Source organism: Nasonia vitripennis, assembly GCF_009193385.2.
Source record: "Nasonia vitripennis strain AsymCx chromosome 1 unlocalized genomic scaffold, Nvit_psr_1.1 chr1_random0002, whole genome shotgun sequence".
NCBI lineage: Eukaryota > Metazoa > Arthropoda > Insecta > Hymenoptera > Pteromalidae > Nasonia > Nasonia vitripennis.
In genome coordinates, this window is record NW_022279588.1 from 5433924 (window position 1) to 5461280 (window position 27357).

General features: G+C 33.6%; 1 protein-coding gene across 2 annotated transcripts in view; it reads left to right on the plus strand.

Annotated features, from left to right (window-relative positions):
- The window catches only part of LOC107980542, a 530828-nt gene that overhangs the window by 372441 nt on the left and 131030 nt on the right, over positions 1–27357 (plus strand). For both annotated transcript variants that reach the window (XM_032601222.1, XM_031923477.1), the window contains one exon: positions 26277–26550. The gene's annotated coding sequence lies outside the window, so the exon portion shown is untranslated. The remainder of the gene's footprint in view (positions 1–26276; positions 26551–27357) is intronic.

Below are 27357 nucleotides of genomic sequence, written 5' to 3' on the forward strand. Positions count from 1 at the left end.
GCAAGAGGAAATGCAATTTTCTGCATAAAACCTCTGCTGGTTGCTCCAGGAGATCCGAACTCTACACTCTATCACACATGGTGCGGGTCGCGAACTCTAGCGACATCTAGCGCAACGCATAAAACTTTGGCTAGATGTGCTACACTTGCCCTAACCATTATGTCATTAAAGATGTGTTTTGACTGTTCGTAGGAAACTGTGACAAACTGTGAAGCGCTGTTCTTTAAATACAGTCCACAGTGTAGCCAACATGGCGGTAATTAGAAAGTTTCTCACGCCGCTTTTTCTGCTAACGCAAAATACAATGCATATCCGAGTTTCGAACACACGTAAGTACATTATACCGCAAATTCAAGGTGAACAGTTTACGAAATGCTGACGACGCAGATAGCGACGCCAGTGACATCAACACCGCTCGCTTCGTCAACGACGGCGGTGGCGTCGGCGATTCTCCTTTCTCACGTCTTCTGTGGTGGGGCCCAGGGCTAAGGACCGGCGTAGCGGACTTGTGTGTGTGTGTGTGTGTGTAGATGTGTGGGTATGTATACCGTAATATTTCTGGAACTACTCCATCAATATCAATGAAATTTGACATGAATATATATTTTTGGATTCTGAATTCGGGAAAAACAGTTATTTTTATTTTCTCAACAATTTTTTTATGTCTATTTTTCGATTTTTAAAAAAATACTTTTTTGCGTTTTTTTCAATCATCCCATTATAACAAACAATTTAGCTATAATGCATTTGAAAGAGAAAAAAATTACCGCTTTGATCGGCAGATAAAATGAAAAAGGTGATTTTTTTTAAATATATATATCTCTGAAACTAAGCATCATAACCTGCAAAAACAATTATGTCGATGAGTCACGTGTCAAACTATATCCCATTAAAATTTCAAGTGATTTGACCACATTTTTTTCAGTAATAAGTCGAGAACTGAAAAAAATTAGTTATTTTGTGCCTTTCTATATTCTATAATAAAAAAACAGAGGGGTCTGCAAACTTTTGGACAATGAACCATCCAAAACTTATATATTAAATTATGTATCAAAAAGCGCCTCATACATTATCAGGCAGATATACTGTATATTAAAACAATATTTTATTTATTAGACCTATAAATTTAGTTGGAGGAAGCTACGTGCCAATGAATTGTCAGCGGTTTTTCATTTGCCTCAAAAACTATCAGCCGGATCAATGTGTTAGATAAGCCTTTGTGTAGCCCTCACCGAGTCCTGCAAAAAGGAAGGAAGAAAATTTATCCAAACAGATCTCCCAGAATTTTTTTTATTTACCTTAAAAACTATCAGCCGGATCAATCCGTGGGGTCGTACAATCGAGTGAAATGTATTCCACCCCAAGCACAACGGTAGCTGCAGTGGTGATAAGCTGTTGCACTGCTGCACTTTTCATGTCTAGGGCTCTGCCAGTAATCTGTTTACTCTCTTCGCGCGCGCGTATGTGTCGTCAAAAGTGTTGTCAAAAACAATAGTTTATTGTATGTGCATCATCATCATTATCATCAATGAAAAATATAGTGAGAGATTTAGGAAAGAGGTTTAAGTCACCTGTGATCAACGTCGTAGTGTTAACTGATTTTTTTGACACGGAGCAGCAGTTGCTCAAACTTCTATCCGAGTCGCTTCATGATGCAGCGGTTCATTACGACGACGACGACGACGACAGAGTGATTCAAAATAAAGAAAAAAAAAGAATTATATATAGTATGGGAAGGACAACCGAGAAAACGGGTATGGTTCGGCGAAATAAATCCAAATGAGCAGCGCTTTAACGTAATTATTAAAAATCACTCTGTAACGCGCAGATAGCAGTTTAAAGAAAAATATGGACAGCCAAATTATGCGGTACTAGCAATACCAAAATTAAAGCGGTAATATAACTGCCATGAATGGAATCGTGTTTACTATTTAAAAAACCGGTCGAATCCATGGCAGCTTTGTCATTTATGTAATTCTTGGTTTTGCACATAATGCGTAAAAGCATAAGTGTAAAAGTTAGGAAAAAACAGTAAAGAACAGTGAACAGTGAAAAAAACAGTGATAAACAATGAGTGAATCTTTTAAACAGTTAAATATTATATAAAGTTTATAGCTGCAAACCAAACGAGGTATTTAGCTGCAAATCTCGCTCGTTCGCGCACTGTCAAAACTAAAACATGGTCAATTATATGTTCTAGATCATGAAATGGCAACGACTCAACGCATAAATAATAAAAGTAATCGTGCTGCAAAATTAGATTAACTAAGTCAATGAGGCAGTTTATTGAAAAAATCTAATCCATGTACTAAAGCTTATGAAATGATGTATAAAGTAGAAAAAGAAGAATTAAAATGATTTAATAAAAGGAATCGCAAACCAAAAACTATTATGATGTCAATTACAAGAAATGATAAATTAGGTAAAAATAAATATAATGAAGCTACATGTAATGGAGTTGATATTTGTTGGTAAAGATGGTCATTCACCGATCGAACGTGATATTGTTATATTGTGAGGTATGATAAACCGATTAGCATACCTCTTATAAGTAAACACACTAATCCAATGACATATCCACTTATATATTTGAAAATAACATTTCTAATTTGCAGTTTTATAATTTGTAACGGGGCGTTTATCTAGCTGCACGGCGCCACGGAAACGACGCCATGTCACTTGCTAGACTATGACCAAAAACTGGTAATAGCAGATAGATGCCAACTTTATTATATGACTGACCTTGTAATTTGTTTATTGTCAATGCGAAACCTAATCTAATAGGAAATTGTTTTTGACGCATATTAAATGGTAGTTCATCTTAAGATGATAAAAGTTACTCTTGTTATCCAAACTAATTTTTCAATATTCTTTCTATTTGAAATTTAAAATAAAAACTGCGTTATATATATATATATATATATATATATATATATATATATATATATATATATATATATATATATATATTTATATTTATTTATTTATCAATGTTAAGGGATGCAAATTTCGTCTGTAATTCATCTAGCATATTAGTTTCTTTATACAAAAATGTTGCATTATCAGATTTTTTAATGTACATTGTGTAAAAATGCCGGAGAACAATAGAATGTATTTATCCCCTTTCATGTAAAAAAAATGTTTATTTCAAACAATATCGATGTTACAAGAGAAATGCGCAGTCGAAGCCAGGATTCGATTGCTTGCGGGTTGGATTTAAAAAAAGCTTGCGGAAACGCATCCGACACGGTCGTTATTACAAATTTAAATAAATTACACGCACACACACACACGCTCATTCACGCTAACCTTCCCCTGGACAGCTTGTCTAGACGTCTCTTGCTCCAAGTATCGCCAGGATCCTTTGATTCTGATGGCCTTCGTCCGTGCACGGATACTCGTCGTGGAGCTTTCGGCCGGTCGTCTTTTTCTATTGATGAAACGCCGTTGCAGTCGACGTCTTTGTGGACCACACGGAAAACTGTCGTCGATAATAAAATTAGACTCGCTTGACACAGTATAAGGCCAACTTTTTCCTTTTCTTTTAAAACTCACCCCTTCTCGGGTTTTCCGCCGCTTTGTTGTACAACTGGAGCTTGAACTCTGCGAGAGTCCCAAGCTCCCAAGTGACTGATCTGTGCGCGGCTTCGTCACACTTGACTTTATATCACGGTTCATGTACACACACTCTTGCGCGCATAACGCCGCGTCATGTTTCCTCACAACAATCTTGAATTTGGCCTTGACATTAGCCCAACGACCGTTACAATTATTATATTAGGCAAATAAAAATCACTCAGCGCCACGTGCTATACCACATCCATAGTTGATCCAGCGTAGAACGGATCTCGTGAGTTTTTAATCGAAAGGGAACGGGTGCATGTAAGTTAGAATGAAACAATGTTGTAATAGAAACAAAATATATAGAATATATTGTGTGAAACTATGAAAGTGGAAACGTCATTACGACCCGTGACTCTACTAATCAAATTCATCGCCGAATGCGACGCGTGCAATCAACACAAAAACGTTACAGCAATGAATTTCAGCCTATCGATGCAAGAAGCGACGCGACAGTCTGCACAAGTCGGGTCGATCCATCGGTGGCAGCAAGTGTCGGCCTACAGCTACTTGTGATGACGCACAGACTTTCGTTTGATGCGAGGAATTTGAATCGACTCGCACCTATCACTCTGGATGATTCGCTTACAGGGAGTCAGGTAGCGTTCGCCCTCGGAACGCAGAAAGCGCTTCTCTAGGTCCCTCCGGTACTTCCCTTACAAATCTCGCTCGAATTGCGTGAGACGCAGCAGAGCATGGCGTACACCTCATCTCGATGCCCCTAACAAAAACACAGCCCGAATCCTCTCTAGCAGTGGGCATTCTTGTGGATTTGGAGACGACCTCTCTACGCGTGCGCTTACGATATTCTGACGGGCCCCGCGGGCTCCGTCGCCGAGTTCATTCGAGAACTCTCCCTCTCCGCGCCGATAGTACCGCCCTATGACCCCCTTATCTTCTATTCTAACCTTACCTCGCGACAAACGAGCGCGCTAAAAATACGAATACTCGCTGCTCGTTACAAATTATAGACTCAGTGTAAGAAATGGATTTAATACGTATCTTAATTAAGCCAAGGTATCTTAACAGGTAATAATAGATGAAAAAATCAAAATATTTTACAAAGCAATTGCTATAAAGGTGTGATGGGTTATTTGTACAAAAAAAGATACTGAAAATATAAAAATTGGAAAAATGTTCATTTTTGGCTAAAATGTTAGAAGGACACATTATGCACTTCTAGTTTTGGTATAAATGTAGGGATTTTAATATGAATGTTTGGCGATAAGAATACTAAATTTTTTCTTTTTTTCCGCTTATTATGTCACCTTTTTGTGTATAAAACACTTAGAATCCTACGGACAGTGAACAAATCCACAAAACATTACATCGAGTGCCATAATGGGGTAATTTATGTTTTAGCAAGGTAAATTTTAGGTTTTTATTATTAAGCATTGCTACAAAAAAATTCAAATTCCCTTTAATTTTGTTATTTTTCATCGTGAATCTTTTTTTCAGGGTTTAAAAGTGTTGTGACCCTTAAGTAAGGAAAAAGACGAATACGGATATAATGGAATCCATCAAAATTTATTTAAAGAGATGAATTACCCTAGTGGAAATAATTGGGTGTGCCAAAGTGTGCCAAAGTATACTAAAGTTTGTCAAAGAGTTCCAAAGTGTGCCAAAGTGTGCCATACTGTTCAAATTCAGAAATTTACTGCACTTTGGCACACTTTGACACACATGGGTTTTTCGGAAACAAACATCTCTTTTTTGACAAAGTATGGCACAGTATAGCACAGTTTGGCACGGTATGGCACAGCATGGCACACTTTATTACACTTTGGCACACTATGGCACATTTTGGCACACTTTGGCACACTTTGGCACACTTTGGCACACAATCCATTTCCACTAGGGTAATAATAGTTTATCAAAATTTTAGGTCTTTAAACAAAAATTTTTATTATATTATTAATGATTGTTGGTATTTTCAAGCTCATATACAACAGGATACAAGATAATTTATAGATCAGATGAATATAAAATCTTCCAAAGGAATTATTTATTTATAATTTGTGTAAAAATAGCATTTTACATCATATTGATATAGTCATGATAAATATTAATAACACATACATTTTAGCTGGTTACAAATCACCTTCAGTTGATAAACAAACATTTTTGAGCTATTTTGAAACATTTGAAATAAATAAATACAATAGCGATAACTTAATTATAATTGGAGATTATAATTATGATGCTAATTTAGAAGATAGCTTTATTGAAAAATATTTGAATAGTCAAAATTTTAAAAGAGCGCTTCAAACAAAACATTATTTACTAATTTTAATACACAAATAGACATTATTTTTATAAATCAAAACAATGAAAATTTTGTAGCAGGAGTATATGAAACTTATTTCTCAGATCACAAACCAATTTTTATTGGTTAATCCATTAATAATATAAAAGAAAAAACAAAATAAAATTGATATGAATACTATTACTAAACATAATGAAAATAACAATAAGTATAAAAATAAATTTACTAATGTTTAAGGAATTAATAAATATAGAGCTAACATTTTAAATATTGTTGGTTTACCAAATAACGATCATGTATCATGTTATGCCAATGCAATCATTCCAATGAATTATTAAAACTTATCATAGAACATGAACTTATTATTACAACATTGTGTCTAAATTGTAAAATTGTTAGACAAGAAATTACCAATAATGTTATAATGACATTATCGATACCTTCAAAAAAAAACTTTCGAATTACAAGAAATCATTAATGATCATATAGACTATTTTAAAACTTACGACAATCGTTGTAGTAATTGTCAAACTAAATTACAGCATAAAACAAGAGTAAATATCGTTAGCAATAAAATTATTATTCTTTATTTAATATTATTTAGGGTCAATGCATCAAAAAATATAATAAAACTGACTAAATGTAAAATTAAAAATGTTTCTAACACAAGTTTATACGTAGATAACAAAATATATAAAGTTGCTAATGCAATCTTTCATCATGGTTTAAGTATTCATTCGAAGCATTACATAAATATGGTAACATTAAATAATACTTGGTATAGAGTAAATGATTTAAAAATAATAAAAAGTAACTGGCCAAGATGCAGTAAAGATATGTACATTATATTTTTAAAAGAAATTCAACAAAATAAAACTACGCAATCTAAAATTTATTTGTGACGAATAAATTAGTAAAGTTTAATAATATAAATAAACAATGTATAGTTATCTGAAAGAGACGAAGATATTCACAACAATAAAGCAGCCCAATTATATATAAAATGTAATTCAGTTCATGATAGTAATATTCTTACTTGTAGGTCATCAATGAAATGTAGTTCGCGTAAGCTTTATGCGGCGTGAATTCGATCAGCACGCACGAGAGCGACAGTCATCGATCGAGAGTATCGATCTACAGCCTGGCTTAATGTAACGGATAGCCTTTATTCGTTAATATCTATAATTTTAATTAGACTCGCTTGTGTTATACGAAATACTCGAGGAGTCGTCTTAAGGCGTTTACGGATCGAGGGCTGGGCCCGTTCCCAAGACGTCGAGGCCCTGTGATGTGCTGAGCATCGCCACACTGGACCATCTCCATCACTAGAACCGACACCTATCCAGAAGAGAGGGTGATTTGGCTTTATGTACAGCGCACAAGTACATGCGAATTGCGACCTTGTTATAGGGGATAAACCCCGAATGAGGTAAGAAAGCGCTCTTTAATTTAAGGATCAATCAGATATTGCATATATTAATTTTAATCTATAAGTTTTTTACTTAATATTTATTTATTATATGTATATCTCTACATAATCTTTTTCTCAACAAATAAAGCATAATTTATCTTACTAGCTTGCTCAGGCTTTTCCCTCGAAACCGTGAGGGTTTTTACGCCTAAGCAAGTTATTGTTTCATGATTAGTTTTCCGCGAAATTGGTGTGTTTCTTATTTCAAAAACCCAACGACTCATCCCCATTCCTCTTTAATTATACATCATCATATTGATAAACTTTCAACGACAAAATTAGTGTATTATGTACAACACAAATTATAAACAAAAGAGAAATGTATATTTTTATTATTTTTCTAATGAAAAATAAACAAGTGAATGTCTTGAGAATTTATTTTTACTCTACACCATTTCGTTTATAACGTTGATTCAACATTTGCATTATTCATACACAGTGTCGTATATCAGAACTCCGAATATCAAATCAATCAAATTATCAGGTTCCAAATCTTGTGGATCTGAAACGGATGAAATCGTCGAAAAAGTTTAAAATTATAATTAAAAAATTTTAAATGTATTGTTTAATGTATATACAATATATGTTAATGAAATATAATTTGAATTCAATATTTCCAAAACGTATTTTTACTGCGTTTAAGCAAGCTATCTGCGCAAAGATTGGCAGTACTCATTTACTATATGTCATACTAATGTGTGTGTGTGTGTGTGTGTGTATAGGGAGGGACGATACCCCTATAAGAGGAAGAAAAAGTTTTGAGAAAAATCGGTTTTTACATTTTAGCTCTTTACTTCAGAACTGCTCGACGAAATCGTTTAAAATTTTAGCAGCAAATAGATTTTTTTATGGTTAATCGCCAAATAAAATTTTGAAGCATTTACATTGTTTTAGAGATATAAGAAATCAAAAAATTTTAAAATAAATATTGAAACCTTGATATCTTAAGAACCATAGGAGTTTGAAAGCTGCCCAATAAACTTAGCCAAGACACATAAAATATCTACTTTATCCCAAAATCTCAAGTGCAATGAAGCCTTTTTACGTCCGTAATCGAGGCACAAACAAACTCATTTTTTACAGTTTTCGATTTTTTATTGAAAAAATAAGTAGTCAAATCACTTGAAATTTTAATGGAATATAGTTTGACACGTGACCCATCAACATTTTTTTTTTTCGTTATGTTATGATATTTAGTTTTTGAGATATACATTAAAATTTGCAAATGATAAATCCGAACGGTAGATAAATCGGTTTTTACAAGATTTGTAAATGATAAATTCAAAGTTTTGTTTATTTTTAAATTATTCATTATTATTTTTAGGGTATCATCAGACTTTGTTTTATTTAAATTTGGAAAGTCACCAATAATGTATAAATCGGATAATTGTCTAACTCTACTTAATGCCACATAAAATAATGATCTACTTTTAAATTTGGAAAACTTTGTGAAATCAATACAAACCTTATCATAAGTTTGACCTTGACTTTTATGAACTGTTAAAGCTTCGGCTGGTATAACTGGTATTTGCTTTCTAACAATTTGATAATTTTCTTTTGTATTTATTATAATATTAATCGCAGGAATTGGAATTAAATTTAAATTTATACCTTGTCTTCATTTTTAATTCTATTTTCATGTTTTCTTCAAAATTTAACCAAATGAGTTTTGGTGTATTAATTTCATCGAAAATAATATGCTTCAAAACACGACAAGCTCCATTGACTAACCCATCTTCAACATCAATATTTGTTGTGATCATATATTTTATTCCAATTTTAACATTACTTTAGCGTCTAATCCACCGCATTCTCGTCTTTTTTTCTTTAATGATTTTAAAATATATTGTTTAGTTTTTTCGGTAACTTATTCTGGTATTGAATCTATTGATTTTGAAATATAAGTTGTTCTCGGAAAACTATTAATTTTTCTGATATTATATTCGTCAACAAACTTATTTTCACCAAATAATCTAATAGCTTCTTCAGGAATATGGTTTTCATCAGTTTTTCTTGAATTGATCAATGATATATAATCTTTTGTCATGTTACTTGTATCTAAGTTGTTCAAAGCTATTACGAATTGTGTATCATTTTGTTGACGCATTATTTTGGTTAATGAATAGTATTAGAATTGTTCCCATTATAAATTTTTACACATATGCTTAGTTCTGATGTATTTGTAGTTGTATATATTGTCGGTCCATAACTGGGGGTAATTAATATAAATCACCTACTAAAATTACCGATATTCCTCCAAAAATTTTATTAACTCCAAATATTTGTCTTAACCTTGTATCAATACGTGTTAACATATTACTTCCAACCATAGAAATTTCATCTATTAATAATAATTTTACATTAAAAAATTGTTATCTTATAGTATTCGCGATATCTGTCGATAATTCAGGCATTTGTTTATTGAATTGAGTTACAGTTAGAACAAAAGCTGTATGGCAAGTAACGCCTCCTATTAAAAAAGCAGATTTTCCAGATGGTGCACAATGTATAATGTTATTTTTATCCGTTTCTTCACCAGGAATTTCATTAAATTAAATAGATAGTAATTGATAGATGGCATTGATTACTTTACAATTACCAACCCCAGCAGAGCCACTCAAAAATAGTCTGATTGGCAATTGATTAATTTCAAAGCAATATAAAACGTACATTACAATATCCTTCGGATCATTGTTTAGCTCATTTATCATTTGATAAACTTGGTCTTCAGTTATTATATCAGGCAAAACTATACGTTGAATAGATTTTTCTTTTTTGGCTTTGTCCTTTCCTGTTTGTTCTAGAATATCTACATTTTCTACATTAATTTGTTTTGAAAAATTGTCATCAGTTTCTTCATTGTACATTTCATTTTCTGCATCTTTTAATGCATTTTCTAAACAATTATCTTTAATTATACAATACTGAGATTTGTTTTTTTCTATTGACGAAAAAATTTCATGAAATAATTTTTTAAAATTAGCTTTTTCAATGTCTGATTCTTCATTTGTGAACGGTAAAAATAGTAGCACATGCTCACGATAATAATTTATTGGATTAGTTGCAATTTTATATCCATAGTAACGTATAATTTTTCTTTTTTTTCTTTCTTTTATATCTATATCTATATTTTTATTGTCATTGTCTTTGTCGTCATCATCTTCATTGTATTCTAATAATTTTTTTGAATGATTATAATTGCATACAAAATCAGCTCAACAAACACTTTTTAGTTGTTTTGCTCGTTCTTCATATTTTTCAAAAATATTACTTGTATATATATCTTTTGAATTCTTTGCTAATAATTTCAATTCTTTAGGTTTCTTCAACATTCTCCTTCTTTGATTACTTGGAACTGTATTAATATACATTTCCATTTATAAAACATTTGCTATTTTCTTTAATTTTTGTTTTAAGTCTAAATTACCGTTTTCAATATCCTCAGATGTTTCTTTAAATAATTCTGAAAGTCCTGCTTCTATTTTAGTTACATAATTGACCATATAAAAAGCAACATAAGCATCCAATACTTTTTGTAAATCCATGTTTGATTATAATAACATTAAACTTTGTAGATTGTACGCATTTATAGATACTTCAGTAGATGATCTCTTTAACAAAATTGTATTCCTTTTAAGAGTACTTCAAATAGCATTGATGTATTCAAATGCTGTCATTGATAAATTTTGTAACATAGCTTTAAAATTGACATCAGTATTTAAATTAAAATATGTATTCATTAGATCTTTAATTTTAATAATATGAACATGTTTATTTCCTGTGACTTCATCTTTGTTTAGTGGCTTTAATATCATTGTCTTATCTATAACGTGCAATAAATAATTAAAACGACAAACTTTTTTATTTTTTCGACCTTTATAACATGTGGGTTTATGTTTATGTATTTGAAATGTCATATAAGGATTCTTTGGATCATATTTACAAGTTATAATTTTATCAATAAAATCGATCAGTTTTTGTTTTGAGTCAGAATCATTTTTATCAAAAATTGGTGCATTCCCTAGTGGAAATGAATTGTGTGCCAAAGTGTGCCAAAGTGTGCCATAGTGTGCCATAATGTTCCAAAGTGTTCAAATTCGGAAATTTACACTTTGGCATACCTTGGTATACTTTGGCACACTCTGGCACACTTTGGCACATTTTCACATACATGGATTTTTCGGAAATTTAGGACTTAGAAAATTTTTGCACGAAATCTGGAAAACTTGTATTCCCGACGGATTCCTCTGTTGAGGCATGTTTTTCCAACATTTACGGCGGACAGCAGCTTTAAGACAATTACGGGCAATTGTTAATTAATTATTAGTAAAAGTACTAAGTATCTAAAGCTGCTTGAAGTACATGAGTTTAAATTTTTGTATTAACTGTAACGAGTACTTGTGGCTCAGTGGTAGACCTTCAGCTTACTAACCCAAAGGATCCGGGTTCAAGCCTTATCGACGCTGGAATTTTTTTTTTTTTATTAAATTATTTATTGTTACGTTCTATAACTGGGACTTCAAGCTCCACGCGTGCCGTCGATATGACGGCATCGTGCAGTGGCAATGTTTTGGCGCACGGGCGGCGGGATATATCTCACTGTACCGAAGTGTGCCAAAGTGTGCCAAAGTGTGCCAAAGTGTGCTAAAATGTGCCATAGTATGCCATGCTATGTCATACCGTGCCAAACTGTGCTATACTGTGCCATACTTTGTCAAAAAAGAAATGTTTGTTTCCGAAAAACCCATGTGTGTCAAAGTGTGCCAAAGTGCAGCAAATTTCCGAATTTGAGCACTTTGGCACACTTTGGCACAGTGTGGTACACTTTAGCACACTTTGGAACACTTTGGCACACTTTGACACACTTTAGCATACTTTGGAACACTTTGGCACACCCAATTATTTCCACTAGGGTTTCTTGAAAGATTTCAGAATCATTCCATACATATGTCTCGCAATCTTTTATATGATTATTTCTGCAATATTCCAATAGAATATTTCTTGAAATACTTATGAAATAATTCTTTAATATTTTATTGGAACTCTTAAAATAAATTTTAACTCTAGCTGCCTGCGCATGAATTCACACTGGATCAATTATGTGTTTGTACCTGCTGTCAAACTATGGAGTTATTCTTTATATTCAAAAACAAAAGGGGATCGAATTAACGAATTAACACTTTATCCGCTTACATGATTTCAATTATTTTTCGTATAATTTGATCCAAAAGTTTAATATTACTAACATTAACTAGTTTACGAAAGCCGATGGCGTAAAAGCAAAGATACAAACTGTTTGTGTATTTACTATAATTATATATATATATATATATATATATATATATATATATATATATATGTAAGTCCGGCGACTGTACCACGACACCGTGAATATATCTTATTTTATATATATATATATATATATATATATATATATATATATATATATATATATATAAAATAAGATATATTCACGGTGTCGTGGTACAGTCGCCGGACACAATAACTTTGCTTTACGTGCCACAACATGGCGGCGGGTCTCTTGTTGATTGGGCTTTCAGAACAAGGTGGCGCATCGGCTTCGCAGTCGCATAGACAGCGAACCACGGCCATAAAAAGAAGAAGAAGAAGAAGGTTAGGACGATCATGACGTCAGATATCGCTTTCCTGACAGTCATGACCGATCTAAGGAGTCCAATTAACAAGAGACCCGCCGCCATGTTGTGGCGCGTAAAGCAAAGTTATTGTGTCCGGCGACTGTACCTTCAAGCAATTCGGGAACATTTGAAGAATATTTCACGGAAGATATGTGGAATATTTCTGAATTATTTCAGGTGAAATATTTTATTAAATTTTTCAGAAATATTTCTGAATCATCATTTCACTAGTAACTTATAGTATTGATTAAACTTAGAAACATTTCAGAAGTGTTTCTCAAATCTAGGAAAGAAATATTTTATGAAAGCTTTCTTGAATGTTCCGGAATTATTTTACTGCAAATTTTCCAGTAAATATTAAACACAGAAATAATTCTGAAAGAAATCAGAATTATTTTAAAGAAATATATTTTGGAAGCTTGCTTAAATATTCCAGAATTATTTCAAATACAAATTCCAGGAGACTACGGGCTAAGAAATAATTTTGAAATGTTGCTTAAATCTAGGAAAGAAATATTTTATGAAAGTTTTCTGGAATATTCCAGAATTGCTATACTGAAAAATTTCCGGTGAAGATTAAACACTTAAAGAATTACGAAATAATTCAGAAATATTTTAAAGAAATTTTTATGGAAGTTTTCTGGAATATTCCGGAATTATTATACTGAAAATTTTCAGGTGAATATTGAACACTGAAATAATTAGGAAATAATTCCGAAATATTTTAAAGAAATTTTATGGAAGTTTTCTGGAATGTTCCGCAATTATTTTACTGCAAATTTTCCAGTAAATATTAAACATTGAAATAATTCAGAAATATTTTAAAGAAATATGTTACGGAAGCTTGCTTAAATATTCCAGAATTATTTGAAATACAAATCCCAGGAGACTGCGTGCCACAAAATAATTTAGGAACATTTCAGAAATATTTCAAGGAAATATTTCATGAGAGATTTGCAAGGCGGGGCATTTTATGAAATGATATTATTGCAGTAATATTTCTGAAATATTTCGTGAAAAATTTCAGAAATATTTCTGAATTCTTTAAAAAAATATTTCAATATAGGAATTCGAGGGATATAACATTTCAGAAATATTTCGTCGAAAAATTCCTAGAAGATTTCAAATATTTCGTTCCAATATTTCCGAAATAGTTTTTAAATAAGTGACATCACTTTTCAGTATCCTTGCAAAAGTTTCTGTAAAAAATTATCCTCTCTTAAAAAAATGATGGCCTTTGTTGTGAAGCATTTAATATGTGATTCTGATTGGTTGCTGATTGGTTGCCTAGGCAACGTGATCAGAACCGCGCTTTAAATGCATAACCCTCAAAACAGTCATAACTCATAACCCTGGTAGAAATGTTTGAGGTGTTTAAAATGAAATGTGGAAACCTTGATAACAGATAAAATATATGTAATATAACTAGCAAGAAATTTTAGTAAAAATTAATGATTACCAAGAGTGTGTAGTATTACAACATGTGTATTGAAAAGTGGCACCCTAACCCTATTTGAAGTAGTAATAAAGTGTGTGAATATTATTATTTTTTTTAAATGTCAGTGAGAAGTTCAATTAAAAGAATAAAGAGTTTGAAGATATACTGTGTCTCTGTTCCCAAAATCGCTCTCGGTGAGGTTTGAGAGAAACTTCTGATTTCGACTCTGACACTGATGTGAATGCAAACTCATGCTATACGACTAAATAATTATCATGGGTGTTGTAGTCGAACACAAAAGTATTTCAGTTAACGTTGATTCAACTTTAAATATCTTTCCACAATCACAAAAGAAATCTATATGCAAAATATGAGCTTTCTAGACCCGTTAGTTTTCGAATGAGAAAAAATGCAAAAATGGAAAAACAGGTATCGGTCTCAAAATCTCTCACAACTGTTAAAAGTCAAAATTCTAATTAATGCCTTGACAAAAAAGCTAAAATACTTATCACTTTCTTCATGTAAAAATACAGTGGAAACCAGAAAACAATGTGCTAGAGATGGTAGTTTCTGTGTAACTGTTTACAAGCAAAATTTGATACGTTAAATTAAAAAATTCATATGGACCTCGATGTGATAATATGAATGAAAACAGTTAAATCATAATCATGTATGTTACATGTTTTCTAGGTAGCATAGTATGTATCTGTGTAAAATTTCGGTTGTATAGCTTTTTTATAATGCAAATAAATGGCATTTTAATGATAGACAAACCCACTGACTCTTATACTGAACTTTTCTTCAAATTCACTATTCAAACCAATGATGACGACATTGAGCATTATTAATATATTTATTAAAAAATAGTTTTGAGGGATTTAGTAACATGTTACATGCTTATAAAATATTAGCAGACGTTAGTGTGACGCCCAACACTTATGGTAGATTTTCTACCAGTGTTATTAGACAGAGATAGAATCAAGAGCGCGCGAAGCACGCCTTCTTTCCTAGTATATCTTAAAATATATATGTTTTACCACGGATTTGGCTTATTGAATTAAATTGTCTGGTACTTCAAATAGTTGTGTTATTTATTTATTTTTTTTTTTTGTATTTCAAAAGAAAACTGAATATTTTCATGACATTTTTTAATGGTACTATCATTCTTCAATACAATGTGGTATAAATTATTTAACGTATTATAATCGTCATTTGTGAAACTGGTTGTGAACCGTTTAAAATAATATATTCGATCCACCTAAATTATAATAAAAATGTGGTATGAAATAATCGTAATATTGATGTCATTGATATGTCGGCTGCTAAATCATTATATAATTCGTTATTATTATTATCTTTAGAACGTTAAAAAATCTGTTGCAATCTTTGTTAAGCTTTGTTGTCTATCAAATTTACGTAAAATAAACATTCATTACTAAATTCTTTTTTTTTATTTAAAAACAACTTTGGTTGAGATGTTTCTATAAATAACATCAATATGAATGTACAATATATTAATGCATAGAATCAATTGAGAAAAAAAGAAAATGCTTGAATTATGATTTATGTGATCATTTTGTACGTAAATTATTATCGTTTGTCTCTACTAAACAGAAAACAAAATATATAGAATTTTTGACCGAAGAAACATGTAATGTATGTTGTTTTAATCACAAAAATAGTTTAAGGTTAAAGTATTGAAAAACGCCTAAGTATCATTCATATCTTTTCAATTTAACACAAGATAAAATATCACGTCATGAGCATTTCACTTTATAAAAAGTTATGGCCGGATGTTGTGAAGCCAAGATAGACGTTCTGTAAATGACTCATGAAACTCTACACGTCTTCTAGGTTAGGGCGTGAAACCCGCGATGTTCATGCACTAGTATCGTATAAAAAAAAAATGTTATGAGTTTTATTTTTCTTGCTTGGTTTTCAAATTGTATGTTGACAATGAATTAATGTTCGTTATTGTGTCCATCGTTGATCACTTTTAATCACTAGATAAATAAAATGTTTCCACCTTCGTCAAAGCTTTTACAGACTGAGGAAACAAATCAGTGTGTTATGGAGGAAAATAACTATTTGAAATAAGAGATGTCAGTTAGATTGACTAAAATAATAATATTTGCGAAATTGTTGATCCGTTGCTAATGGTTACTATACGCATTTCTCAACGTTCGAGTTGAGCAATGTTTAATTATCACAATAATATTTGTATCATGCTCGGATAGTACCACATAACACAACGGTTTTTCCGAGACTAAATGTCAGATTGTATCGTTTTATTAGGTTAAAGGCAAAATCATTAGGTTATAAGCAAAAGCGCTGAGTAATAAAAACACAACACAAAAGCGTTGCCTGATAAGAAATAACCAAACGCTTTTCGCAGCGCCTTTGCAATCTGCATAACTTATGTACACCTATTTAACTACGTAAAAGTTTACGCTATCCAGCACTTTAGACTCGCACTCGTGATAAAAAAAAGAGGAAAAATAGGTAATTTTGGCAGTCATACAGTCGCCTTTTAAATGTGTTCAAGTTTTGTTATGACAGTCCTACAGTCGCCTTTTAGATTCTCATAGCTGTTTCCTATACTTGTGATCTATACTCACTCTTAGTTTTTTTTAACTTGTATATTAACAGTTGTATAGTTGCTTTTTCACAGTCATCTTTGAAATACTTTCAAAGTTTGATATGGCAGATCCACAGTCGCCTTTTATTAACTCCATACTCTCCTGATAAGTACTATTATACTTCTAGAGAGTCTGCATACTCTCTTAAATTTTTACAGTTTTTATATTATGAGAGTCCTTGATACTGTCACTTGTAACCTGTACTAACTCTTATTTTTTTTGCTTCCTCCTAAGGAAAGTTTTGTAATAGTAAAATTTTCGACTTCATCAAAAACACGTTAGACACATGTTTTAAAGTGTTTGAAGTTAGAATTACGTGTTTTTAGAAAATGTCAGTATGATTGTGTGTTTTTTTTCATGTGGCGTAGGCAGAGCAAGCTCTGCACAACTAGCCTTCCGACACCGGATCCCCACAGGTACTATCGTTGAACAATACTTCTGTGGGGCCCGTTAACTAGCCTTTTTTGGCTTCTCCTTTGAAGTTTGACATTTTCGTACATCCCCCATCCACCAAGGTGCTTATGGGTGCAGGATCAAACTCGTCTTCTTCATTCTGCATCGTCCTGCCGTCTTCTTCCTTCTGCATCGTCCAGCCGTCTGCTTCCTGCCGCATCGTCTGGTCGTCTACTTCGAACAGCATCGACCGGCCATCCTCTGGACAGACTCAACCCCAACACCTACGTTCCTCTGCATCGGTTGAGGGAGTCTGGGCTCAACTCAGTTACTTACGTTCCTCTGCATCGGGCAGGGAAGTGAGAGCTCAACTCTGTGACCTACGTTCCTCTGCATCAGTTTTACTCAGCTCTTTTGCCATATTCTCCCGTTCTATTTCTTCGTCATTTCTAACCTTCTTGATAATAGTCCTTACGTAGTTGTTTACTGCGCACCAGCCATCTTTCGGCGCTAGCATAGCTGTCATCATTGACTCAGGGGTCACCCTAGCCTTAAGGTACTGCTCGAGTCCCTCTCGTTCCATTTCGTATCGCGAACAGTTGCAGACATGTTCAGCATCTTCATTTGCTTCCAAACATACTGGGCAATTTGGATTATCCTCTATCTTGAAGCGGTGTAGGTAGGCTTGAAAGCACCCATGTCCGCTCAAAAACTGAGTAAGGTAGTAATTCACTTCCCCGTGTCGTCTATTGGTCCAGCCAACAATACATGGTATGAGGCGGTGCGTCCATCGCACATTTCCACTAAAGTGCCATCGTCTTTGCCACTCAGCTAGGGTTTGTTCCTCTTTCGTTCTGTTGCTAGGAGGTCAATAGGCGGCATACTTAAAATAAGGCACACTGCATCTTCTGATACTGTTCGGTAGGCAGAAGCGACCTGCAATGCACTTCTCCTATAAACTGTTGACAGCTTTCGTGCATAGGACTTTACCAACCTTGGGGCACCGTATAACATAATTGATGTAGTTACACTGGCTAGAAGTAACCTTCGGCCCTGCGTTGGCCCACCTACATTTAGCATTAGTCGCGATAGTGCAGCACCGACTTTTGCTGCCTTATTGCTCGCCCTTTCAAGATGCTGCTTAAACGTTAGTCTGGCGTCTATGGTGATTCCCAGGTACTTAATGGTCGGCTGAGAGTCTATTTCATGACCATCCACTGACAGCGTTATTGATTCTATTTTCTTTCTACTGGATATAAGAATAGTTTTAAGTATAAGTACATTTGTGCTAGTGCACGAGTCAGCGGTGTTCGTGTGAGCGCGTGATGTATGAGTGAGAGAGAGAGTGGAAAGGGAACTCTAGTTCCAGGGCGCTCGCTTGAAAGAGAGTTGTCAGAGACTATATAGAGTCCTCGGTAGTAGCATCACGCTTAATATAATTATTATCTAGTCTTACGTTTTATTATATTAAATTACACTTAATAAATACTTAATAGTGTATTTATTTTCCACCACCTTATCATGGTAGCAGAGCGTGGTTGATGAAATTGTAATAAGTAATAAAAGTATCAAGAGAAGTGATTATATTAAAAAAATAAAAAATATCTAGACTAGTGAACATCAAGAAAATACAAAAATGACGAATTACGGTGATTTTAAAATACCAGTATTTGATGGAGAGAATTACCTAGATGTGGAAAATAAGAATTACAATGTATTTGAAAATGAAAAAATGTGAAGAAAATATTAAAAGAAAAAAAACAGTAAGTGATAAAGAGTCATGGGATGAAGCTGATTTGAAAGCAATTAACTATATATACAGCTCTATTTCGGATAGATAAATGGAGTTTATTTGTAATGAGACAACGGCTTATGGAATTATGAAGAAATTTGATCAGATGTATTTAAGAGAATCTACGGCAATGCAAATAGTGTGCCGAAATAAACTGGAAAAATTAAGATTGAAAAATTATAGTGATACAGCAACGTTTTTCTTGGATTTTGAAAAATGTGTTAATGATTTGAAAAGTGCTGGTGCTACTTTAACAGAAAAAGAAAAATTGAATTATATCTTAAATACATTGCCGGAGTCGGATAGCTATATAGGCGACTTAATAGATACATTGAAAGATGAAGATCAAACGGCAGAATATGTGAAGAATAAAATTAAAATGGCTGAACTGAAAAGTAATAAAGGCGAAACAACCATTAGAAATTCGAGAGTATTCGCAGTGAATAAAAATCAAAGACAATGTTATAAATGTGGAAATTTTGGACATATGATGAAGGACTGTAAAAGTCAAGAACAAACAGAAGGACAAATTTCAAATAGTAGTTGGACTTGGAGGTCAACAAGAGGCTACAGAGGTTCAAGAGGAAGAGGTAGTCATAGAGGAGCAAGGGGAAGAGGTGCCTATAGAGGCGCACATCACTCCCAGGCAGAAGCAAGCAACAATCAAAACACAAGTCGCTGGAACGAGTCAAGCAGAGACGACAACACAGGCGCATGGATAGCCAAGGTCGAGCGGAATACAGCTACTGCGTATAATAGTAAGGTAAAAGATAAACAGTGTAGCGAAATCGATTGGATTTTAGATAGTGGTAGTACAGACCACATTGTAAATAATGATAGTTACTTCGAGAGTTTTGAAATATTGAAAAGTCTGGTAAATGTATATTTAGGTGATAATAAAACGGTAAAAGCGACAAAGATAGGAAATATTGTAAGTTATTTTGATGCCTTTGGAAAGCAATTTGAAATTAATATGAAAGACGTTTTGTACGTTAAAGATATGAATTTGAATTTAATTAGTTTTAGCAAAATTACTGATAATTGTAGAATTGTTTCGGAGAAAAATTTAGCAAAAATATTTGATAAAAATGAAAATTTAATGGCAGTCGCAGAAAAGAAAAACGGACTATATCACATGAAGAGTAAAATTAAAAAAAATAATTTGATAGTAAATTATTCAAATAAAAAGATTAGTAATATGAACTTAAAAGAAAAATGGCATAGATTATTAGGTCATGTGAACTTTAAATATTTGAATACCATGTGTAATAAGCAATTATTAAACGGAATACCGAATGAATTAAAAGGCGAATTTTTGAAATGTAAAACGTGTATAGAAAATAAAATGCATAATGTACCGTTTAAAAATAATAGATATCGGGCGAAAGATTTATTAGAGATTGTACATACAGATGTTTGTGGGCCTTTTCAAAATCGGACTTTAGAGGAGAAAAATATTTTATTACATTTATAGACGATTACAGTAAGATTGCGAGAGTATACCCAATAAAATCTAAAGCAGAAGTGTGTGAGTACATTAAATATTATGTAAATGAATGTGAGAATTTAACAGGAAAAAAGTAAAATATTTAAGATGTGATAATGGAAAGGAATATTTAAATAATGAAGTTTTTAATTATGCAAAAAGTAAGGGTATCGTTATTTCTCCGTGTCCTGTATATGTTCATGAATTAAATGGTGTAACAGAAAGGTTTAATAGATCGATAATGGATATGTCGCGTTGTTTATTAGAAGAAGCACAGATAAGTAAAGTATATTGGACAGAAATAGTTCAAGCGGCAACTTATTTGAAAAATCGAACGTTGACGAATACTATTGAAGAGAAAACACCATATGAGATATTTTTCAGAAAAAGACCTGATGTTTCACATTTAAAAATTTATGGTAGTAAAGTCTTTGTTAGAAAGCCAGAACAGAAAAGAATTTCAAAATGGGATAAAAAAGCTGAAGAAGCAATTCTAGTCGGGTATAGTGAAAATGGGTACCGTATATTAATAAATAATAAAATTATAGTAGCAAGACACGTGGAAGTTATAGAAGAAAAGGAAAAATGTATCGGTTTAAATAGCGATGAATCTAATGAAGATGAAAATGAGAGTAAGTTTGAAAGCGAGGAATCAAATGATGAAGTTTTTGAAAGCCCAATCAAAGATAAAATTAAAATTAATGAACATGAAAATCAGCTAAAAATTCTTAGAAGATCAGAAAGAGTTAGAAGTAGTCCTGAATATTATGATGAATATAGAATGAAAAATAAAATTGTTGCGAATTTTTGCAAAACTGATGTTCCTGCTACATTTGAGGAGGCGATTCAATCGAATGAGAGTAAAAAGTGGATAGAAGCAATGGATAAAGAAATGAATAGTATTAAATTAAATAAAACTTGGGAATTAGTCGATAGTAAAGAAAAAAGGGCCATTGATGTAAAATGGGTGTATAATAAAAAATCGAATGGTACATATAAAGCTAGATTAGTAGTTAGAGGTTTCCAACAAAGAGATGAAGTAGACGATATATATGCTCCTGTTGCAAAAATGCAAACGCTAAAAATCTTATTAGTTTATTGTTGTAAAGTGGGTTTGCATATAGAACAAATGGACGTTGAGACAGCATTTTTAAATGGAAAAGTAACGTCTGAAGTATATGTTAATCAACCTAAAGGATATGAAGACGGAACTGATAGAGTGTGTAAATTAATAAAAGCATTATATGGCTTAAAAGAAAGTCTCAGGGCTTGGTATGAATGTCTAGATAAATTTCTAATAAAATTAGGATTTATTAGAAGTAATATTGATTATTGCTTGTATACATTAAAATTAAAAGAAGATACTGTTTATTTGCTTTTATATGTCGATGACTTATTAATTTGCAGTAAAAATAAAGAAATAATAGAAAAAGTAAAGAAAATGCTGTCTGAACGATTTAAAATGAAAAATCTCGGAAAAATACGAGAATATTTAGGGATTACCGTAAAATACGATGTGTTATGTAAGGAAATGAAATTATCGCAAAAAGATTATATTATTTCGTTAGCTGAAAAATATGGTGTAGAAAATTGTAAAGCGTATAAAACACCAATAGAAGTAAACTTAAAACTCGAGAAATCCGATGATTGTGAAAGAGATATCAAATATAGAAATTTGATTGGTGCTTTGTTATATATAAGTTCGGCTACAAGGCCAGATATAAGTTTTGCAGTAAATTACTTGAGTAGATTTCAAAACTGCTATAATAATACGCATTTTAAATATGCTTTGAGAATTTTAAAATATTTACATGTGTCTCGAGATTTAAGTTTATCTTATAATGGAAATAAAGTTTGTGATATACTTGATTGTTACGTAGATGCCGATTGGGCAGGCGATAATAATGATAGAAAGTCAACAACCGGCTTTGTGATACGATTATTCGGTAACGTTATGTATTGGAGGTCAAGAAAACAAAAGTCCGTTACAAAAGCGTCAACATTTGCCGAATACGTTGCTTTATCAGAAGCAGTAACTGAAATTGAACTAGTCACAGAGTTATTAAAATGTTTTGATATTAAATGTAGAAAACCAGTGAATATATATGAAGATAACACTGGAGAAATTAATATAGCAACGTACGGCAATTTTACTAAAAACTCTAAACACATAGAAGTTTATTATCATTTTGTACATGAGAGCGTAAATGAAGATAAAATAAATATTGTAAAAGTCGATACAAATGAAAATATTGCTGATATATTTACGAAATCATTAAGTAGAGAAAAGCATGAAAAATTTTGTAAAAAGTTAAATTTGAAATAAATGATAATATTGTAAAATAGCACAAATGTAAGGAGGCGTGTTAAGTATAAGTACATTTGTGCTAGTGCACGAGTCAGCGGTGTTCGTGTGAGCGCGTGATGTATGAGTGAGAGAGAGAGAGTGGAAAGGGAACTCTAGTTCCAGGGCGCTCGCTTGAAAGAGAGTTGTCAGTGACTATATAGAGTCCTCGGTAGTAGCATCACGCTTAATATAATTATTATCTAGTCTTACGTTTTATTATATTAAATTACACTTAATAAATACTTAATAGTGTATTTATTTTCCACCACCTTATCAAATAGTCGTTTTATGGCTAGCAAGCTCAAGTCCAGTCTGCTTTAGCCAAACGTGGATTATACTTACTGCCTCGTTAGCGATTTCCGTCACCTCTTCCTTTTGCTTTGCTACTACCACTACTGCAATGTCACCTGCAAACCCTACAACTGTTGCACCTTTGGGTAGCTCTAGCCTAACTACGCCATCATACATGATGTTCCACAATAGTGGGCCGAGCACTGACCCTTGTGGGACCCCTCCAGTTACTTGATAGGTTTTTGTGCCGCTCTCTGTGTCATACAAAAGGGTTCTGCCTTTCATCGTACAAGATACACCAGAAGTCTGGCCCCAAGATCGAACCCTGCGCAACTCCTGCAGTTATAGGCCTTCTTCTGCGCCCTTCTTTCGTGTCATACTCGATAACCCGGTCCCTCAGATAATCTTCCGTAAGACGCATAATGTATCGCGGCATATCGAATGATTCTAAGGCAGCAAGTATGTCGGTCCATCTTGCCGAGTTGAACGCGTCTTTTACGTCTAACGTTACCAGAATCACGATTTCTCTAGTCGCGTGTCTAACTTCCTCTACTTTCTTTACCGTGTCTGTTACCTCTCTAATGGCCCCTATGGTGTATCGTCCTTTTCTAAAGCCATACTGTTTATCGGAAAGGTCTCTTGCTTTGCGTACAGCACTTAGTATTCTCGGTTTAACCAGTGCTTCCCCCGTCTTTCCCATTGTGTCTAAAAGACTCAGTGGCCTATAGGAAGTATCCGTATCTGCTTCTTTTTTCGGTTTTTCAATCAGTACAAGTCTCGCTCTTTTCCACAGCGAGCTAAAAACTCCCTGCACCAGGCACTGGTTGTACATCTCCAAGAACAGCTCAGGCCGTTGTGACACGACGATCCTGAGCATTTCCGCAGGGATGCCATCCAGTCCCGGTGCTCTGCCACTCTTAAGGGACGAAGTTGCCGCGATGAGTTCGCCTTCTGTAAAAAGAGGTATCTCGTCTGCCGGTATTTCCGCCGCTTCTGTCTGGGATCTGATGGGATGTGTGGGGAACAGCCCATCGATTACTTTTTCCATCGTTTCAGCTTCCATGGGTTCCGTGCATTTCATTTCGCCCATCTTTCGTGTAACAATCGCGTATCCATCGCCGCATGGATCTTTCTCGACGTCGTCGATGATCTTCGTCCAGCAGCGGTGCTTGCTCTCTTTTATCGCGTCTCTGAGAATTTTTCGCGATTCGTCCTGTCTTTTGGAAAGGTCTCCGGCTTCAGGTCTTTTCTGCTTCCAGGCTCTTTGAGCCCTTCTAGAGTAGAAATTTTCTTTCCTAAGCTCCGCAATGTCGTTTGTCCACTAGTACACCGGTCTTCTCTGGTGGCTGGTAGACACCCTGGACATGGTCGCATCGCAGATCTCAGTTATCACAGATTAGTAGTTTTCTCTACTATTGTCTCTGCTCTTTCGCGTCCGCCTAATTCGTGCGGGATCCCATTGGATGGGAGGTTTGCACTTTGAATTATCACCGCGAGTGTCTCTCGGTTCATGCGTCGGCTGTTCCATCTTGGTGCTCGACTGTGATTTCTCCTTGTACTGGCCTGACGGTCTTCGTTGATATTGAATAGAATATACTGGTGGTCGCTAGCCTTATATTCTTCCGTGACGTACCAGTCCCTTATGTTGCTGGTCGTCATTTCGCTTGCGAAGGTTACATCCGATATTGATTCCCCAAAGCCTGTTCTACGGTAGGTAGTGGTATTACCCTCGTTCGCTACTATCAAGTTCAGCCTGGCTGCCATCTCGAGGATGGCTCTGCCTCTTGGGTTCGTCGTCAGCATGCCCTATTCTGTGGCTCTCGCGTTGAAGTCGCCCCGGATCACGATTTCCCCGGGGACCTCTCTAATAGCGTCCTCCAATACCCCTAGTTTCCTTGTAAAGTCGGCGGCAGTTAGGTTCGGTGACAGATATACGCTAAAGAATGTTATGCGACCCATCCTTCCCCTTACGTAGTCTTCTTTCGTACCCGTATTCGCCAACCCGCGCCCGGGCACCCAAATGGCTGCGGTTTTTTCGCCGTTTGACACCCAAAAGGGTAGGTCTAGGTTCTTGTATTGTTCGCTGATCAATAGGACATCCACTTTCTGCTCCCTCACGTGTTGGGTTAGCAGATCATGTGCGAGCCTACTTCTGTGTAGGTTTCCTTGGAGTATCCTTGCCATAATCTTTGGATCTTGCTTGCGTTAAGGGCCGTCCGGAAGACTCGGCGAGCATCACTCCTCCATCCGCCAACCGGGGGACGCGCCACATACGGGATGTCAGGCTTCCCCGCGTTTATTAAATTTTATTCAAAGCAATTTTAATAAAGACTTATCAGCTAAGTTGCAAAGAATTATGTTACAGTTTCGTCAAAAGCCGAAGTTTTAAAAAGTGCCACTTGTTTGTATGCCTTTTAAAAAATTTATTGCTGAAAATAATTTTTGGGTAAAGCTTTGGGTCAGTTGGTGCGGAATTCTAATATATCTTTTAATTGTTAGTTGAAAACAAAATCAAATTTTAATCGTTAATTGAACAAAATTCAATTAATAACTAAATTTCAATCATTAATTAGAAAAATTTTAACTTAAGATTAGATTTTGATCGTCAATTGGAAAAATTTTAATTAACGATTAAATTTTAATCGTCAATTGAACAAATTCTAATTAACTTTAATCGTCAATTAGAAAAATTTTAAATAACGATTAAATTTCAATCGTCAATTAGAAAAGCTTTAATTAACGATTATAAGTTAATTGCTTATTAAAGTATAATTGAATTAAAAATCTAATCGATTATCTGCAACCCTGTTTTCTTATCGTAATGAGGAATCTGTAATGTTTCTATACGTAAAATTACAACTAATTATTTTTTCAGTCTTCTGTCTCCGTGAGTCAATATCCATCTTATGCACCGTTCTATGGAATGTCTTCAAATGCATACTGCTGTTCTCCAACAATGTACCACAATTCTACATCTTCAAATTTTAGCGAAACCAATGGACACCAGATTCAGCATCCGGAACTTAGTCCATCGTGTCTGGTACAAAATCACAATCATCAAAGTTATCGATCTCCCGTTGATATATTAATGAAAGTATTTCCAAAAAAAAGACGTGAAGATATAGAAATGTTGCTACGTCGTTTTCGAGGTAAATTATTTTCATTGAATTGCATATCTCTAATTTACCTTGCTCGCAGACTTTTGCCAGGTATATTAAACACAGAACCAGCCAGGTATATTAAACAAATATAATTATTTTAAAAAAAATATTAAATCAATACAGAAACTGTATTGATTTAATATTTTTTTAAAATAATTATATTTCCATAACAAATTACAAATATTAAGAAAATATTAAAAAATTTGTTTATATACGTAACATCAAGGGGCGATCAGATCTACAGCTTTGCAACGCCGCTACGGGACACTTCGTATTTTCAATGCCAAACTGAAACCTAAAAGTCTGATTGACTTCTAGTTTTGCTAAAATAATTATTTGAACCAAGCACTACGCTGATGTACTCGTTAGATTTATTTAAACCCATTTATAATAACGGTATTTAGTAGAATAAGATTTTTGGGAGGTAGGTGACGTTTCCTATAGCCACCAAACATCCATGTGTATTTCCAATCTCCCTGAAAAACCTTTTTTTAAAAGTAAAAACCTTTGCAAGAAAAAGTAGTAAAATCTATGAATATAAAATGTCAAGTAAATGTTTTTTTTTGCTATACGCGTGAAGATAAAGTTAAAGTTAACATCAGCTTTCGCAAAAAATATCTAAATGTGTATAGCAAAAAAAAAAACATTAACTTGACATTCGTAGATTTGTAGATTTCACTACTTTTTCTTGCCAAGGTTTTTACTTTTGAAAAAAGCTATTTTAAAGAGATTTTACATCTTTTACAAAGCATATTCTTCTTGAAGTCATGCTCTATTCAATAGACAACAAAGTAC